Here is a 6,892-nt window from a genome sequence, read left to right as displayed (position 1 = left end):
GAGATGAAAAAATCGTCTTTTTTTCAGAATGAAGTAAAAACATGGCCATGTGAATAAGACCTGAGCCATGTAACTTTAGGTTTGGGGACTCTAATTTCATTTGGTGATTTATCTGCATAAAAATAATCTATTTAATTACATTTTCCGCTTTTAGACCTCCTTTAAGAAGCTGGTCTCTGAATACAGCATACTGTGTGAACCATTTTGAGCAAATACCGAACACTTAATAGGAAAAAAGCTCCACATTTGTAATAGGAAACATTATTTCTCTAACCACACTGTATATTGCCTCATGAATTTCAAGCACTTCATCCCAATGTTTTTGTTGTAGCAGTTTAAAAAAATGAAAATCAGTGAACTTGGGGAAAATTGAGACTCAGTTTTCCAATCTTTTTCTTTTATGGTTAATGTCATACCCTGAAGAAATTATTTATTGAAGAGTTCTTGGCAAAGAAACAGAATAAAAATTCAAGAAACAGTCCTATTGTTCCACTGAAGTTTTGATGAATTTCATTCTATTCTGGGATTCCATCCTGCACCGTTTGTCAGGTGAGTGATAGTGATTGATGGATAGCCTGCACACAGAGCCTGCACACAGATACATAGATAATTCTTTTAACTTCTTAGTGATGGAGCTAATTTTGACCTTAATGAAAACGCCACATTTTTTTTTAGATCTGACCTGTGTCACTTCATGTGGTAATAACTCTTGAACACTTCAACAGATCCCAGTGATTCTGAGATGTTTTTTAGTCACATATTGTACTTCATTTTAGTGGTAAATTTTGGTCTATATTATTTGCATATATTTGTGAAAATATTGAAAACTTTACAAAAAAATTGAAAATTTTCAAACTTAAAATTTTTATGAACTTACACCAGATAGTTATACCACACAAAATACTTAATAAAATTTGCCATGGACCTACTTTATTTCTGCATCACTTTTTAAGCATAATTTTTTTGTTAGGAAGTTAGAATCGTTCAAAGCTGATAAGCAATTTCTCATTTTTCCAACAAAATTTGCAAAATTATTTTTTTTTAGCGACCACATCACATTTGAAGTGACTTTAGGGGCCTATATGACAGAAAATACCCCATTCCTGGGCAGGAAGACGTGCTCCCTTATTTTTTGCACAGCATTTTTTTTTGAGTTATGGTTATGTGTTTCATTCCCTCTCACTTATGTCTGTAATTTTAAGGCTAGGTTCACATTGCGTCAAGTACATGGCGTTAAACGGATCCGTTAAACGCATGTACAGAAAAGGATCAAATTTGTAGAAAAATCGGCTTCACGTTAACGCTTGCGTTAACGCTTTTGACAGCGTTTTTCTCATTTTGATGTCCGTTCGCGATGTATCCGTTTGTCTGCGTTTGTCACTGTCAATAAAGTTTTTTTTTTTTTTTCTCCTTTTGTCCTCGTCGGGGTGTGGGTGCAGACTCATTCTCCATTTTGAAAGCATTGAGTGAACTTCTGCTAGCAAGATGTTTGTGTCTGAGCTGGTTCGATTTCGCTTGATGCGGTTGCGACTTCGGCAGAGAAAGCGTAGTTCGCAAAGGAGATATTGGATCCACGAAGTTAATTTCTTGCGGAGTACTTATGGTGCCTTTCACACCCTGTATCTTCAGCTTCGGGATCACCCTTCAAAATTCCAACGCTATCTACGGATGTCCGTTGAGACCTTTGATGTTCTGCTTTCACATGTGAAGGATGAGATACATCATCATCGCAGCACTTTCCGTGAAAGCATCTGTGCGGAGGAACGATTAGTAGTGACTTTGAGGTAATTATAAATTTTTTTCTCATTCTATTGACAAAGACTAGATCTAGGCATTGTGGGGCATAATGTTCATTTAGCAATTGTATATTCTATTTATGTAGCCTTTTAGTTGTCCTTTAAAACCCTAACATTTTTTTTTTTTTTTCTTTTTCAATGCCGACAGATATCTGGCTACCGGAGAATCTTTTGCGTCACTGCATTACCAATTTAGACTGGGGAAGTCAACAATTTGCCAACTGGTTCGGGAAACTTGTGATGCCATTTGGAACAACTTGCAACCACTTGTGCTACCAACCCCAACATCAGAAATGTGGCTAGCGATTTCCCAACAGTTCGAGGATGTGGCTAATTTCCCCAATTGTATTGGTGCCGTGGACGGCAAGCACATACGGATTCAGAAACCAGCGCATAGTGGGTCCCTGTACTATAATTATAAAAAATACTTCTCGATAATCTTGATGGCTATTGCGGATGCAAGATACCGGTTTGTAGCTGTGGATATTGGTGCGTATGGCCGTACTAACGATTCAAGAGTCTTCAGAGACTCCAACATGGGGAGATGTTTGTATAGCAACAATTTTAACTTACCCTCATCACGACCTCTACCGGGGACCGAAGACCCAAGTTTGCCCTTTGTTTTAGTTGGTGATGAGGCGTTCCAACTTGGGCAAAATCTCCTCAAACCGTACTCAAGCTGCAGTCTGAACTCCACCAAGCACATTTTTAATTATCGCTTGAGCCGGGCAAGACGTTATGTGGAGTGCGCCTTTGGGATTTTGACATTAAAATGGCGAATTCTACTAACGTGCATGCAACTGCAACCAGAAAATGTGGACCGTGTTGTGAAGGCATGCACCTGTCTGCATAATTTTGTGGCCAGACATGAACCCCAGGTGGTTGACCCCGATGAATGTGAGTCGAACCTCATGAGCATTGAATCTACTGCTGTTCGGTCTACAGCACAAATAATGAGGATTCGTGACCAATTTGCACAGTACTTCATACATGAGGGGCATGTTCCATGGCAAGACAGACACGTGTAAAATTTATTTCAAGTCTGAAGCTGTGTCCTGATGTGTTTTTTGGTTTTTTTTATTTCCCATATGTCTTGTAAAATATGTCTTGTAAAATGTTACATTACTGTTATGTTGTGTTCACAGTCATACAAGAATCAGATTTTAAACAGTTTACTTAAGTTTCCGAATTTTTATGAAAGAACAGTTGTGAACTTGTTACATATGATATCCCATAGGGATGTAAAAAAACACACACGAAATTGGGTGGTAAAAAAACAATAAACCAAAAAACGTGAAACACAGTTTGCAGCTGGCTGGGGACACTGAGCTGTTCTATAGACTCTGGTATTGCGCGGGTGTATTGTCTGCCCAGGTGTATGATGGACTGCTACTTTGTCTCTGATGTTCAATGCTCGGTTCACACCGGGCTCTATATTGAGGGTTGTAGGCCGGCATGTCTATGCTTCTGGTTCTCGATGGAGCTGGCTCCTGGGGTCCCACAAATTCCTCAAGAAGGTCATTCAGTCTTTGCCGAAACAAAAGGTTTCTGTGTGCCAGGATATTTTGTGCTACGGGAACATAGGACAAAAAAAGTAGCTTCCATTCATTTGCAGAATATACAGACTCGCGAGATTGTAAGTCGGTAATTTCCCGCCTCAGGTCTTTCAGTTCAATCCGACACATGTCCTCAACCCGCTGAAGTCCATCGACAATAATGGCATCAGCTTCATCTTTTTGTAAAGCTCGCTTGCGTCCACGCACTGATTGCAACCGGGCACTCACACCTGAAGCCACAGTGCTTCTCTCCCCAGATCGTGGCTCGCTGATGACAGACACGTCTTCAGTGCCCGTCTGCTGACTTGGTTCCAGTGGAGATGGCTCCAGTTCTTCTGCCTGTCTAGGCGCGGCGGTACTGCAGATCGTGCTGTAACCAAAAATATATATATATATTTTGCTGTAATTTTTTTAAAAAATTTTCTCGCACACAGACCAATTTGTACTTACGAGCGCTGAGACAATGTTTTTTGAAGAAAGAGCAATTGCTCGTAGTGCACATACGGGGTCACCCGTTTTGCACCTGCTCTGCTTGGTACATTTTGACTATTCTGGTAGTCACTGACAAAGCGGTCCCTTATTGATTTCCAGCGAGTATGGACCGCATCCGCTGTAATTTTTTAAAAAAGGTTAAAATATATATATATATATTAGTAGACAGTTCTTATATTGATAGTTTAAAAATTGTGTATAGTTAGTTAAGATAGTTGATATATAGCTAGTAGATAGATAGTTGATAGATAGTAATTATTATAGATGATAGAGAAATAGTTTAGTGTATAGGTAGTTGATAGTTTAGAGATAGATAGTAGACAATTTAACATCACCAATATTTACCAATTTTTTTCTTTGAGGTTGACGACTTCTCCACGTATCGGGGATCGAAGTGAGAGATAATTTGATCCCACAACTTGCGGTTCTTTACTATGTCATGGTGGGAGCTGTCGCTTTGGTCCCATATTGAGGGGTTGGCTTCCACAAGGTTGATCAGTGTCTCATTGTGAATGGTCAACGGCTCTTCGTCAACCACAATCCTTTTTTTTTTTGGCTCGCTGACTTGGACTATGTAAACACAAAACGTTATGTTGAAAGGTTCAAATTCAGTTTATTGGTAGACTAATAGATAGATACAGAGATAGATAGATAGATACATTGATAGATAGATACATAGATAGATACATAGATAGATAGATACATAGATAGATAGATACATAGATAGATACAGCGAAAGATAGAGAGAGAGAGAGAGAGAGAGATAGTGGATAGATAGTTTATAGATATAGCAGATAGAAAGTGAATAGATAGATTGTAGATAAATTTCTAGTTTTATATTTACCACTGGCAGTTGTGGAGACGACAGACGGCGAGGAACCTTCTTCCTCTTGTGTCCTCCGTGTGCCACAACCTATTGTGTATGTAAATGGGAAAAAAAATTACATTTCTTTGATCAATAAATTTATGTTTGCAAAACTTAAAAATGTCTGCTATGTACCTTTGTTGGTTTTGCCTGTTTTTTGGGGGGGAGCCTAGCAGCCTCGGGCTCCGAAGACTCCTATTTGCAATAGAAACATGATTATACATATATATATATAGCTTAATACACTGAATTTTCACACAAATTTTAGTGGTTTTTTAAAGTGCAAGCCTACCGACTGAGAAGAAAAAACCGCAGACACGCTGCTGCTGCTGCTGCTTCCCTCACTATCCGACATCTGCAACAAAGCAAAACATTTTTAGTACACACACATCCGTCGTACAATACAGACTCCCATGATGTATACAGAGATATCTACTATATAATTGTCTAGGGAACTTCCGTCTTTCTGTCCTGTCACGGTATTAATTCGCTGATTGGTCTCGGCAGCTGCCTGTCATGGCTGCCGCGACCAATCAGCGACGCGCACAGTCAGAAAAAAAAGGGCCGCCCCGCACTCACTGCCCGGCGCCCCCTTACACCCCTCAGCTCACCGCTCACACAGGGTACTGTGACAAACGTCGCTGTGCAATATACTACGTGACTGGGTTCTGTATACTACGTCGCTGGGTGCTGTATACTACTTCACTGTGCAATACACTACGTGGCTCTGTGATGTATACTACGTCGCTGGGCAATATACTACATACTACATGGCTGGGCAATATACTACGTGGACATGCATATTCTAGAATACACGATGCGTTATCGGGCCACCATCTAGTATATATATATATATATATATACAAATGTACTTACATTTCCTGTGATCTTTTGCAAGACACTTTTTCTCTGGTGTGCAGCAGGCCTCAGGATGTGCGCTGGGGACAGTAATGGCCGAAATCCTGTTTCCTGTCACATGACCACATGGACCTCCCTCAAACGCTATTAAAACGTATGGTTCTTTTTGGAAATTTATCAAGATTTGCGTCTGGCTGCGTTTGCCATAGACATCAATGGCAGAATTAACGCTTCCGTTAGTATTGCGTTAGCTTGGCCGGACCCGAAAACGCTGCAAGCCGCGTTCCAAGGTCCGTCAGAAAAAAACGTTATGTGACTAACGCATGCCAAATTTGGCATGCGTCACGAGGCGTCAGACAATGCAAGTCTATGGGCGCGTTAGTATGTGCGTTATATTGCGTTTTCACTACTTAAAAACGTGTCCATTAGACGGACTCACCTAGCGCAATGTGAACCTAGCCTTATAATAAAATTTTGTATTTTTTGAGTAATTTGGACTAGAGTAACATCTATTTTCTATATGGTGGTGTTGTATATAAACTGTGTTTCTGTGTGTATATCTAATATATAAAGCTGAATGTGTGTGTGTGTGTGTGTGTGTGAGTGTGTGTGTGTGTATGTATGTGTGTGTGTCTAATATATAAAGCTGAATGTGTGTGTGTGTGTGTGTGTGTGTGTGTGTGTGTGTGTGTGTGTATGTGTGTGTGTGTGTGTGTGTGTGTGTGTATGTCCGGGATTGGCATCTGTACCGTCGCAGCTACAGCCACAAAATTTTGCACAGTCACATATCTGGATCCCGAGAGCGTCATAGGCTATGTTGTGAGGCGAAATTTTAACCTAGCGCGTTCCAATTCACCAAACAATTTTGCCCCTATCTACATAATGGGGAAAAAGTGAAAGGACAGCTGCCAGATGTGAACAAGGGGGGCTTAAAGAATGAGAGCGATGGCACCAAAGAGTATATACCGTACAGTTGCTAAGGTGGGGCCCCGACATGAAATACTCACCACACACGGGGATATGAACACACACACAAAATGCGCCACACACTACCACGTGCTTGAACACATATCACCCTCAGCACACATTTCACCACACATACACCAACCTCACCACATAAAAGTCGAAACACAAAAGTCACCACTCAAAACTCGCCTCGCACTAAATTCGCCACATGCAAAACTCGCCAAATGCACAAAAGTTGCAACACATGCAAAAGTTGCCTCACACAAAACTTGCACCTACTCAAAACGCACCACACATAAAACTCGCCATGAGCAAAACTCGCCATGCGCAAAACTTGCTGCACACAACTTGCTAAACTA

The 6,892-nt window shown here is 40.5% G+C and overlaps 1 long non-coding RNA gene across 1 annotated transcript; it reads right to left on the bottom strand.

Annotated features, from left to right (window-relative positions):
* Positions 1 to 4,277: 4,277 nt before the first annotated feature.
* LOC143818458 (uncharacterized) lies at positions 4,278 to 4,868 on the bottom strand. The gene is made up of 3 exons (XR_013224559.1): positions 4,845 to 4,868; positions 4,689 to 4,757; positions 4,278 to 4,414 (listed from the first exon to the last, which is right to left on the bottom strand). It is a non-coding gene; the product is annotated as an uncharacterized LOC143818458 (long non-coding RNA).
* Between the last annotated feature and the right edge of the window lie 2,024 nt (positions 4,869 to 6,892).

The sequence above is a fragment of the Ranitomeya variabilis genome, chromosome 3 (assembly GCF_051348905.1).
Source record: "Ranitomeya variabilis isolate aRanVar5 chromosome 3, aRanVar5.hap1, whole genome shotgun sequence".
Classification (NCBI taxonomy): domain Eukaryota; kingdom Metazoa; phylum Chordata; class Amphibia; order Anura; family Dendrobatidae; genus Ranitomeya; species Ranitomeya variabilis.
Note: the sequence above shows the minus strand (reverse complement) of the source record. Positions and strands in the feature narration are given on the sequence as shown.